This window comes from Pavona decussata, unplaced genomic scaffold, assembly GCF_977016875.1.
Source record: "Pavona decussata unplaced genomic scaffold, jaPavDecu1.1 SCAFFOLD_166, whole genome shotgun sequence".
Classification (NCBI taxonomy): Eukaryota; Metazoa; Cnidaria; class Anthozoa; order Scleractinia; family Agariciidae; genus Pavona; species Pavona decussata.
In genome coordinates this window covers 996,161-1,009,380 of record NW_028145577.1, presented here as the reverse complement: position 1 = coordinate 1,009,380, position 13,220 = coordinate 996,161, and the positions used below count along the sequence as shown (strand labels likewise).

The 13,220-nt window shown below is 40.2% G+C and overlaps 1 long non-coding RNA gene and 2 pseudogenes across 1 annotated transcript in view; 2 read left to right on the top strand and 1 right to left on the bottom strand.

The window, feature by feature from the left end:
- The first annotated feature begins 19 nt into the window (after positions 1-19).
- The window catches only part of LOC146464288 (uncharacterized), a 221,212-nt gene continuing 208,011 nt past the window's right edge, over positions 20-13,220 (top strand). The window contains exon 1 of the long non-coding RNA XR_014868541.1: positions 20-481. This is a non-coding gene — a long non-coding RNA (uncharacterized LOC146464288). The remainder of the gene's footprint in view (positions 482-13,220) is intronic.
- Positions 5,556-6,997, top strand: LOC146464304 (uncharacterized; annotated as a pseudogene).
- On the bottom strand, positions 9,407-11,589 carry LOC146464303 (axin interactor, dorsalization-associated protein-like; annotated as a pseudogene).

Here is a 13,220-nt window from a genome sequence, read left to right as displayed (position 1 = left end):
ACAAAAGTTGACGTCACATCCAGTCAAATTTGCGCCCTGCAGCCTGTCCCGGCGAAGTCGAATGATGGCGTCCGGGTCAGGCATGATTTCTTCGGATTTTTGAGCCATCAGTATCAGGAATTGTGAACTGTGGATATGAAAGATGTTGTAAAGATATTGCTTCGACTTCATGAGCAAGGGTTTTCCAAGGAAGTGATTTTTTCTATTGTTTTGACGGAAAATACGAGACAGCTAAGCGTCGTGTCATGGCGAAAATTTCACACTCTCAAAGCGAGTGGCGTTCAGACTTTTGGCTCTTGTGGCTTCTGATCGTTCGAAAGCTGAAATTTTAATACCCTATCCCGTGTGAAAAATAATGGAGGAGACATCGTCAGTCATAGTTTGCAGTGTTAACATCGGGAACCTAATTATCTCTCGACGTGAAATGTTGGAAGCCTGTATCATTGAAGCTGTTCGTTGTAACGGACTCGTAATCTTCGAGGTGAGTAAATGTAGTTATTTTCATTTCCAGTTCTTTTCTGCCGACGTGAATACCTTTACATGTGGGCTTTAGAGTAATAAGTCGGTTTTGTGCTTTGTAGTTCTTTCATAAAGACGCAAGTGAGGTTTGATAAATAAATAGTACAGTAATTCTCTTATCTGAAATGCGTTCATATCATGTAGGGGCTTGAGTAAGAAAATGTATCTGCGTGGCCTGGTTCATATTGCTAGTGTGAGACAGTTGTTAAAGTTATTGATGTCAAGCCATCTTAAACAATAAATTAAATAGCATTAAATTGCGAATGGCATTTCTGAAGTATTGAAATAAACAACAACCCCTTCTAGCTTAACTTTATCTGCAATCTCACCACTGGCATGGTGCTCATGGGTGAAGGCTTTTTGTTAAAAACTGGATCATGGTATAATGTAATTTGAACGATTTGATTGGCATAGCTGCCATGGTATATGAGCCATTATACCATGCCCTAGGAATAGAGACCATTAATTGTCTTCTAATTGTTCTTGCATAGCGAAATCAGCAAAATCTACCAATATTTTTTGATTGTTTTTATATAAAACAATTATTCCACTCATGCTTGTTGGATATGAAATGATTATAGCCAACTCGGCGCTATGTGCCTCGTTGGCTGTCTATCATCTCATATCCAACACGCGCTTGTGGAATAATTGTTAATTATACATTTGTACTATAATTATGCACGTGACGTCAAATTGTAGTAAGAACAAACAGTATGCGATAAGCCACAGACAAGTGGCATGAGTGATGTTCTTACCTTGTTTTGATGTCTCTTTGGGTTATCAAAGGACACATAGAAAGTTAAATGGACTTTGAAAACTCTTTATGGCTGACAAATTATGTCATTATTTATTTACCAGTTATTTCAGTTATGTTACTTAGTTGGTGCCAAATATTTAAGGGTGGGGAATTGTCTTTTTCTCTGTGTCCAAGGTTGGGAAGAGAACATAAAGAAAAAAAAAATATTGCAAAATATTCCTGGAGGTTATCTAGCAGCAGAAATTGACCCATACGTTAAGTTCTATTATAACCCACCCATCAATTTTCGTGTGATTTTATTGGCTACAAATTCACAGGACGGTTATCACGCAATAACCCCCGCCTGCGTCAATATTTGCCCTCCTATTATTTCCATTGAAAAGAAAACAAAGCCAGCGGAAAAAAGCCAGCTCAAGAAATTCACCTTTTCATCTTTATCACTTTACAAGGAAGAAAAAACAAACTCATTTTGTAGATGTCCAGTCATGTTTACAGCTAAAAGCTGGTCGCAAATTCTGTTCCGGAAAGTACAAAAATGTCAACTAAACATGCTGTAAACGTCTTTGAGGGTGTAGAAAGTTACGAGTAGACTTTCAGATTTAGTCCTACTCATATTGAGTCAGTTTGTCAAGTTTTCATCCAATCACAGGGAAAATAAAGTTCCTGTAAACCAATCGAATGTAATTGTTTACATCAATCACACGCATCTGCCATCAGATCAGCACTGGCTTTTTTACGAGCGGTTTTCGCACGATATAAAAATTAATGGGAGGATTAAAATAAATAAACCCCTTTCTGGCTTGCTGGTATGTCGGCTGATAATGTCCTTGGCTGAGAGATTGTCCTCAAAATTTCACATTTGCCCTCGAAGCTTCGCTTCTCGGCCAAACATTCATTTTTCGGACAATCTCTCAGCCTCAGACATTATCAGCCGACATACCAGCCGCCTGAAGGGGTTTATTTACTAAATAACATTGTCTCCTTTGAACCAGTGAAATTCAAAGTTCATTTTGACAAGGAATAATATTGAGTTCTGTTCAATTCATTGAAAAATCAAAAGTTCAATAACTACACAACAGTTCAAAAACCACACATCAGTTCAGTGACAGTAGACCTCAATTGAAAGAATAACTATAGGTGAAAGGTTTTTTTTTATTCCAATAAGGCAGATAAAAGGAGAGGGGAGGGGAGAGGGTTTTACGGGAGCATGGTCCATATTTAGAGTAGGCAGAAAGTGCAAGTGAAACTAATAAGTATCTATGTATTATAAATAATGGTAACAGGCTTGCATGCATTTAAATCTATTGCTCACTCATCCATTGTTTGTTTTTGTAATCATATTTGGCAACAGCTGCCCAATAATGTAGCTTTTTCTTGTACATAGTTCCACTTCCTTCTTGTCAATGATGCAGATTAGTGGCCCATTGGTAAATTTGTAAAAATCTAGAAGTCCTATGGTTCATTGAAAATCAACAAGTCAAATAACCATAGCAACAGTTCAAAAAACACATGCTAGTTCAGTGACAGTAGACCTTAAATGTAAGAAAAGCAATAGGTGATGTGTTTTCAACTTTCTCTCCTTCATGCTTGTCAAGGATGCAAATGAGAGGCCTACTTGTAAATTTCATATTAGTTCAATTCAAAGAACGCTTAAAAATTCAATCACCACACCAAAACAACAAACCTCCCACCCCAACACCCTCACAAAAAAAGACAGAAGATTATATATTAAATGTATATATACAGAGCTGTCATTAAGAGCCGTAACCCGTAACACCTGTTACGGCTGAATACCTTTGAAAGAACCTTGATGTTACAGCTGATCTTGATGGTTGAAGGGTTATTTTACTCAGAAATTATATTGTATAAAAAGCCCTAACCCATGAGCACCATGCAAGTGGTGAGAGTGCAGATGAAGTAAAGGGTGAAAGGGTTGTTTCTTTCAATACTTCACAAATGTCATTTGCAATGCTATTTAATTTATTGTTTAAGATGGTTTGACATCAATAACTTTAACAACTGTCTCACACTAGCAACATGAACCAGGCCACACAGATACATTTCCTTACTCAAGCCCCTCCTCAAGCCCACACTTGCAGGACAACATGATATAAATGCATTTCAGATAAGAGAACAAGATGCCCTTAATCAGCATTACACGGAATGCTTTATGTAGCCCCATTTATTCCCCATGATATGTTTCGCAGATATTTAAAAACTATCCTCCCTTCTAATAAGATTAAATTTAAAGATACAGTTTTTTCGCTTATTTTTATAGTCAACTGTATCCTCCCTTCACAACTGAAATAATTGAATGGTTTTATTCAGAGAGACTGTGTGATATTTTATAGATGTGTTACTGGGAATCATACTCGGAATAACTCTGCAATAACGTCATGACCCCGCTGAAGTGGTCTGGCTTACTTCGCTTTGAATTATTTGATCTGTTTGTAAAAGCGTAGTTTCTTCGCTGTGAACTCTCCCAATTTCCACCGTTTCAACTTTCGAGTACTACCTAGAAGTTATTATTTCGATTTACCGCTCGAAAAACGTTTGTTTTCTTTCTGAAGACGGCAGAGCAGAGTCTTTAATTCAGACATGTGGCCGTCATTGAATGAAAACAACTTTTCCAAATGATGATCTGCTTTGACGTCACACAAGTAGAGATGAGTGGGTCCCCTCCCTCGTGATATATGCGCCGATAATGGATTTTGATTGGGCCGCTTTTGTTCAAGACAATCAAAACAATAGATCCCTTCTGGGAGAGGGAAGAATTTAATCTAGGTTTAATGAATAAATCAAATGATGATTTGACGTCACAAAGGAAGGAATGAGTGGGTCCCCTCTCTCGTGATATGTGCATGAAAAATAGATTTTGATTGGGCCGCTTCTGTTGAAGACAATCAGAATAATACATCCCAACCAGGGGAAGACATATTTTAAATCATAAATTAATGTGCACATTTGTGGCTACGACGAAGATACCCGACCCAAACCTAGACACGGCCTGCCCTGCGGGCATTCCGTGCAATTACTGTACTATTTATTTATTAAACCTCACTTGCGTCTTTATGAAAGAACTACAAAGCACAAAACCGACTTATTACTCTAAGGCCCACATGTAACGGTACTCGCGTCGGCAGAAAAGAACTGGAAATGAAGATAACTACATTTACTCACCTCGAAGATTACGAGTCCGTTACAACGAACAGCTTCAATGATACAGGCTTCCAATACTTCACGTCGAGAGATAATTAGGTTACCGATGTTAACACTACAAACTATGACTGACGATGTCTCCTCCATTATGTTGCACACGGGATAGGGTTTTAAAATTTCAGCTTTCGAACGATCAGAAGCCACAAGAGCCAAAAGACTGAACGCCACTCGTTTTGAGAGTGTGAAATTTTTGCCATGACACGACGCTTAGCTGTCTCGTATTTTCCGTCAAAAAAATAGAAAAAATTACTCCTTTGGAAGACCGTTGCTCGTGAAGTCGAAGCAATATCTTTACAACATCTTTTATATCCACAGTTCACAATTCCTGATACTGATGGCTCAAAAATCCGAAGAAATCAGGCCTGACCCGGACGCCATCATTCGACTTCGCCGAGACAGGCTGCTGGGCGCCTGCTGGGCGCCTGCTGGGCGCCAATTTGACCGGATGTGACGTCACTTTTGTTGGATGATTCTGATACAAAAAAAGTGCCAGGCTGTATGGAGCGTTCCCCCCCGCCCCTGGTCGAGCCTAACTAAAACTTTAATTTGTGACTGTACAAATTAATTGCTGAATAACATTCATTGGAATATTTGCAAGCTGGTGTTGCTCCACAGACTCAAAATGAACTCCTCCGGTCCCCGCGCTCAGGAGGTTTGTCACGTCTTATGAAACGCGCGACTCACGGCTAATTTAAGGCACTGTTACAATAGGAATTTTTCTTGGAACTTGTCTCGAAATTTTGTCCCGCCGTTGGACCACAAGTTGCACCAAACGTTCCACAATGCATCATGCACTGAAATGAGCTTGTCCCGCCAAGTTTTTATTACAATCACCATTGCACCGAGTAGAACCGAGTTCTACTTTTGGTCACTGTTTCAGGTAGAAAAAAATTACGAGACATCCTCATTTCAGGGCATGTTACACTAGGCAACGATTAGTGCAACTTAGGGCGAGACAATTTTCAAGAAAAATAGCCTTGTGGAACTAGTACTTTCCTGCGTTTGACTGTGGAATTAGCAGGAAAATATGCTCTCATCGGTATCTTTTGTTTGATTAGGTATGTGCACTGGTATGCCGGTTTTACGTAATTAGTTAGGGTATTTATAGACGGGTGTGAGGTTAGTTATTTCATCACGGTCTCGCTTATTCAGCGTTCGGGTTATTTTATTATTTTTGGGGGTGTCATTTGTGTGTTGTTTTCGTTTTATTGTCTTATTTTGCAGATGTTTTCAACTCTTCTATGTGGATGAATTTTCGGGAAGCTGTTGCTCAGAACGATGTTGCCTTATCTACGCTTGCGGAATCTTTACCTGGAGTAGTTTTGGCTAGCAGAGCCCCTAGCACGTCAGCCGAGTATACTGCCTCTTACAACCGATGGAAATCCTGGGCGCGGAGTCATTCCTTGATAGCTTTTCTTGCATCACCTTTTGAGTTTGCTCTTTACTTGCGGTTCTCGATGATTGACGCAAAGACAGTGTCCCCTCTGGAGTCTGCCGTCCACAGTATTGCTTGGATGCACCAACTGGGTGGTGAGCCGTCTCCTTCAGATCATCCACTAGTGAAGAATGTTCTTGCTGGTGCGCAGCCAGCATATGCTGGCCCATCGCACTTCCAAGAAGGAGCCAATTACTATATATTTCTCAGCTTGAACATTTAGTTGCTTCTAAGGCCGATCCGATGGCCTCTTTGTATAATATTCGTTCTGTTGTTATTTGTATTTTAGCTTTTGCTGCTTTTCTTCGCTTTGATGAACTGGCTAAGTTAAATCGTTCAGACGTCGTGATTAAGTATAGCTATTTTAAGCTATTTATAGAATTTAGCTGATCAGTATAGGGATGGGGCTTGGGTCGTTATAGCGGCATCTGGTAAAGCTTCTTGCCCTGTTGCCTTGACCCGTCGTTATTTAGAAAGAGCTAATCTTGCCCCATTTAATTTAGCCCTCTGTTTTGTCAGTTATCAAAAACTAAGTATGGATATAAAGCTAGATGTAAAGGTTTAAGTTACTCTCGTTTAAGAGAACTAGTGTTTGAAGCTTTTAAGGACATTGTATCTGATATTACCACTATTGGTACTCACAGTCTTGGAAGTGGCGGCGCGACTGCTGCCGCCAACGCAGGAATTCCAGATCGCCTTTTTAAAAGACATGGCCGTTGGTCTAGTGAATGGGCCAAGGATGGCTACGTTAAAGACTCTTTGTCTTCTCGTTTATCAGTAACTCAGGCTTTAGGCCTTTAGTTTCTTCCTTGGTCTTGCCCGGGGGACCATTGAATATGGGGTACAGCTGGCCTGGGGTTTTCCTCCTAGGAGCAAGTGGACGTACGGGGAGGTTTTTCACCCAGCTGTTGTTCCACAACCCCAGTTCAATTAGGTTTTTTAAGTTTTAGGATTTTGAGCTGTATGTTTCTAGGTTGATTTTGTAGCTTATGTATGTTTATATGCTGTATTTTCTAGCTTTTTCCAGAATAAACCGAACGCTTGGCTTGAAGCGAGCCACACCCAGGGTTGAGTGTGTTTTCGTCTTGGGTCAAACTGAGATTTAGAGGAGAGAGTGCTTTTTCACGCAAGTCTTAACGTGATTATGCAAATAGCCTTGTCGTCTTCGCGCGGTTGAATCAACCCCCATGAAGTTTTTTGGCGACCCTCGTTGTCGCATTTGATCCTATACATACTCGATTGAAGAAACGTTCTCCCGTTCAAAGTGTGAATCGCAAATGATGCGATCTGATAGAATTATGGGATAATCTAATTGGCTTGCGTCTGTTTTGTCCGCAAGAAACATGTAAGATGTAAGCCGTACTGAAAAACCGCACGTGCTTTTATTATGCACACTAGTAATAATCAAAGATTAGAGAGTGCGTTTGATGTAACTAGGCACTATCTCCTCTATCTCCATCCGCCCCTGCAAAATATGCGGGGGATGCCAGATACGAGTCCCAAGATCCACTCATTCAGTCAAAATTGTCCCATATAATCTCCACTCCAATCTGTATTAGAAGTGCGTACTTTCTCCGTTGAACGTGATAAGTTTACAGGTCAAACGCTTCCCAGAAAGCTGGTGTGCCTATTGTTTGCGGTTTATACGTTTTTCCAGTCGAGTGTATATTGAACAATTATGTCGCTGAGACACAATTCAGCAATTAACACTAAATAATGTTTACAGTGTTTAATTCTCCATCCGTCCACGATTTTTGCTACGCTTCTTCTAATATCCAAATCAATGACCTTTCAACAAGTGAAAAAGCCCTCTTCAGTGTAAATTATACTTAACAATTTTTTCCACGAGCGCTCGTTGGATATGAGATGATAGATAGCCAACGAGGCGCGTAGCGCCGAGTTGGCTATAATCATTTCATATCCAACAAGCGCAAGTGAAATAATTGTTTTATTAAAAACAATCAAGAAATATTGCTAGATCTTACTGATTTCGCTGTGTAAGAATAACCAGCAGAAAATTTAATGGTCGCCATTTCTCAGCCACGGTCAAGAGAGGATGAAGGTACCTTCATCCTCTCTTGCCACGGTATAATGGCTCCTATACCACGGCCGCTAAGCCAATCAAATCCCACGAATTGCATTATACAATGATTCAGTTTCTAATTCTAAAGCAAATATAGGTGTTATAAAACTTTTCAGCTATGCTTATCAATAAGATAACGAGCTTCAAGCTACTTTTCAGTTTAATAGTAAACAGTCTACTTATAATTGGTCCTAGAAGCCTACAATTTTGTTATAAATGGCCAGCGTTTTAATGCAAATATTCCAATTCCGTAATTTTGATTGGCTCGTAATGCTACACATATCTTTGAAAGACATGATATTTTCCTTATACTTGTGTCTGTTTGATGTTTTCTCCTTTTCCAGTACGTGACAACCAGAATTTTTAATTTGAATCCTGCTTAGGACGCTTGAAATACTTCCGACCCCTCTCTGTCAAATATATTTTCCCGCAGTTTCTTGGATCGGTCGGCCCTAGGCTGCAGGACAAATGAGTCGCGGGAAAACAGGAATTTTAGCGACGGCAACGAAAACACCACAAATTAAACGATTTAATTGGAATCTGTTGATAGGCAAGAACAATTTCTCTACACGAGTGTTTTTATATTTAATTACAGTTCTTAACCGTCCTTTCCAAAACAACGACGTGAAATTACCAACTGGCTACTAGTTTTGCGCTGAACGTGTGCACATAACGGTGAAGTTTTCTTTCCGTTTCTTAACTTGAACGTCATTCCTACCAATTTTGTTCTTGGATAGTTCAGGCACATTTTAAATTGCGAAATATTTTCAATAATGTCAATGTATATTTTTGTCATATCTCGCAGTTAGTTGACACGGTGTTATTGGTCAATTTTGTGGGCCGAATTTCACTGCACGGCCCGCTAAATTTCCCTTGACTTCACCTAGTTTCCTTTCCCGCGCGCCCGATTAACCTCAGAGATATAACAAATATCTTGCTAACCTCGTTTTCTGGGTCCGTGCTGTAAGTTACAGATCCTGGTTTTATCCCGTTGATTTATGCCCGCTTGTGAATAAGTCAAAGGGAAAAAACTCGGTCCGTAACTTACCGATACGGACCTCGAACTCGGTTAGTAAGGGGTATTTCATATGATGTTTTCGTTGGCGTCGCCGTTGTCGTTTCTCAGATTCCCTTATCAGTAGTAGCGCAGTAACTTCAACAACGGCGGAAACATAGGAGTACAGGCGCAATGTTGCCATGCGATAAGCAAGGGGTGCTATACACAGGCCTTTTAAATACGATTACCCGAAAGCGTTATACAGATCATGGTTACTAATTGCTTGTGCTAGCAGTCATTCCAAACGACGCAATGGCGCAAGCATTATCGCCAGCAATTTATAAACGAAGCCATTCCTGTTCTCGTATCGTACAGAAAAATCCTTTTTGCACGCCCTTACCACACCAACAAAACACAGATGCTTGACTGAAAGTCTCTTGCACGAGTCTCGTAGTCTTTCTCCGCCTTCACATTTGCGTGAGACGATTTTCGCGTGCACTCGCGAGTTGCGCTCGCTTTTCTATCCCTGAGAAAAAATAATTGTAACTATTAGTAGTCTTAAAATATACAGACACTACTTTTACATTACTTACAATTCTATACAGGTGGGTCCAGGTTTAAACTCGTCTTGTACCATAAATGCAAAACATCGTGTGCTCACGATATCCTTTTTAGATTTGTTATGCTTGGACTTGAAGAATATTGCTGTAGGACATTTACGAAACAACCACAAGTTAAAATAAAGTTCACTTTGCTTGGTGGTTCAATGCGACTCCCGATCTCTATGACTACAGGACAGGCAAAGTGGCTACTTTGATGAAAAACAATTTAAGATACTCGAACATAGCCCGCGTTTTGACAAACGAAAGGGGTTATGTGTGTCAAAGGTTGGTTTAACTTTCCAGCATTACCCAAAGCTCGTAAATAAAGCGCTTTACACTAACAGTTTACGAGCTGGGTTGTTGGGTTGATATGCCGACACAAAAAGAAACTCAATGAAGAATTCGAAAACGAGTTTCATACACGTTGTTAAAGACTTCTAACACTGTTCATTAAACTCGTTTTTACGCATGAGTGTGTTATAAGAAGCGTCCATAGCGTCAGTTATAAGTGTAAACGTTTGTTAAATTCATCTATGTTTAACATGCGTTTCTTGAACTAGATGGTTCCCTCTAGGCCTGTCCGTTGCTTTTATTTTGAATGAGTTTGGTCATCCTCTCTTGGTTTGGTCATATAATGGATATTATCAACTAATAAATTAATACAAGTCAACGTGACACCCCTAATATCACCAATTTACCTCTCGGTAGTTTTTCTATTGGTTTCTGAATTTCAACATCAACGCCAAAGTGGATAAACTTGCCATCTTTCTGTTTGACATGGGCGTGTCTTGCGGTGGGGTAACGGTAACACTGTTAGCATCTGTGAAAAAGATTGGGGTACAAATACAAATGATTATTTCTCTTTTAGAGAAGAGGCAAGTTATTAGACTAAGTTTAATTTAACATTCGACTGAGGTAGCCTCATCAAGCTAGCTGAACAGGAGCACTGTTCCTACCATTCCTAAATAAATACCCAAATAAAAACTTCTTACATGATCAGACTGGCAATGACTGTGCCAAACTAGAGCTTATCTGGAGCAATTTCGATTATAAGAGGAAAAGTCTCTAATTATAGTCGTGGACTGAAGACCGGCAATGTAATACATCCCTGCACAGCTTGCGGTCTGTTGTGCAGTTGACCAGTTTGTCTGATGAAAATGAGGTTTTCAAACATGGCAGTGGTTGGTTTCAAACACTGAGTAAAATTTCCATTCCATGCGTAAAAACGAAGGTGTTTATTGAAGCTCTACGTTTTGGTAACATTAGCGCTCAGGGGCTAGGTTTACTAGGTTTCTTACAAAATTAAACCGCAAGCAGTCCCTTTCTTGATAGTAGGGAGGTCGCGCAAAATAGCCGAGCGCGAAAAAACTGGAGGGAACGAGCAGAGGGGGGCTTGGGGAGAGGCGGGAAAAAAGTCTCTCCCCAGGTTTCTTCTCGTTTATTTCTTCCCGCTCCAGTATCGCTGCGCTGTGAGTGCACCCTCTCGGTCCCCTCTCGACTAACCAGAAAGATGCTGCTTGCGTTCTAATACAAAATGCTTCATCCTCGTTTTAACTCAAGAAATTCCACTATTTCAAGTCGTAAACTCTGCCTATTTCACAAGGGAATATCGCTATGCCTTTTTTGCCTGGTGTGTGGCTTTCTCAGTTGAAGTTGAGCTCCAACCAATCTGAGAAATCTAACTTCGCTCTCAAACTACCTTTGACTGAGACAGTGAAGAAAGGATTGAGGTAAATATGCGCATCCTTTAGCCCAATCTGGTCAATTCTCACAACAAGCCGATGAAATCCTTCTTCATATGGTATCCTAAGTAACAAGGTTCCTCCTTCAGCTACGAGTAAAAACAAACAACAGTTTCAAATTTAGAACACAAAGATTAATTGCAAGATTCACCTGGACTACAGATTATACAGTGTAATGAATAGGCTATACTATTTTACTATATATTGCCTTACTGTCAAGTGATCCATTTAACATGCTGACGCGGAATGCTAAAACCTCTATGAATTCTACTCGAAAAGATGCTAACACTAAAAAAGACACAAACGCTTCGAGCACCGAGTTCGTTTCTCTAGCGACTCTGAGAGAGATGCTCCAGATGCAGGAACGGATGTTTAAGAACATGTTTGAGTCGGTTCTGTCTTCTGTAAATACAAGAATCGACAAGGTTGTCAAATCTGTCGCGGAACTAAAAGCGAGCCTAGAATATTCACAACAAGATATTGACGACTTGAAGGAAGCTGCAGACACCAGAGACGACATGGAAGAAGAACTTGATGACATCCAAACAGGGTTACATTAACAAGAGGAAAAATTGGTATACCTTGAGAACCAAAGCCGTAGAAACAATGTCCGCATCGATGGAATTCCCGAACAACACAACGAAACCTGGCTGAATACTGAAACAAAGGTGAAGGAAGTACTACAGGAGAAACTAAACCTGAGCTTTGAGCAGATGATCGAGCGAGCGCATTGCACCGGGCCAAGACCAAGATCGGGTGCTGCTGATGGTAGCAACACACGCCCACGAACCATTGTGTGTCGTCTGCGCGACTGGAGGCAGAAGGATGATATTCTTAGAGCCGCCCGAAGGATAAAACCATCTGGTATATTTGTGAATGAAGATCTCGCAAATGAGACCATCGAAAAGCGGAAACGGCAACTTGATGAGCTGAATGCGGCAAAGAGAGCCGGGAAGACGGCATACTTCGTGTTGGACAGACTTGTTATAAAGGAAAGACGTAATGCAGAGCCCAGCTAAGTTTATTTACTAAATAACGATAATGTCGCTTACTACTTTACCGTTTAGTCACTTAGATGACAGTGACTTTGCTTCGGTGATTTATGAATTTAGAAATGGACCCGTTCATTTCGATCCCGAGAGACTATCTAACTTGTTTATCAATCCTTTGAGTTCTGATTTTGAGCGGTTCTTAATTCGGTCGGATGATCTAGACCCTGACATACATTTCAATATTGACGGCGGGTGTTCTTATTATGTAGAAGATAAATTTAACGATACTCTTCAAAAAGAAATCATGATTAGTTGTGAACAATCGAACCATCTTTCATTGTTCCATTTAAATATTCGAAGCCTTCAAAGTAAGGTTGATGAACTATCGACCCTTCTAACCTCTCTAGATAAAAAATTCTCCGTTGTTGGGATAACTGAAACCTGGTTAATGGATTCACCAGTTGGAGTCGAAATTGATGGTTATACCTTTGTTTACAAAAATTTCGCCCTTTTAGATCGGGTGGAGGTGTCGGCTTGTATGTATCAGACAATCTTGATTTTAGAATTCGCACCGATATTTATGCTGATGAAGCTGAGGTGATGGAAGCATTGTTCATTGAGATCATTCGACCCCATGAGAAAAATGTCATTGTTGGTACAAATTATCGCCCTCCAAATCAAAATGTTAATGATTTTGTGACCAGAATGAACGAAATATTAGGGAAAATATCTCGGGACAACAAGATATGCTATATAATGGGAGATTTTAATTTGAATCTGCTAAAAAATCAAAACCACAACGCCCCTGGGGAATTCCTAGATGGCCTGTATTCTCACCTGTTTTTTTCGTGAATCACGTTACCTTCCCGAATCA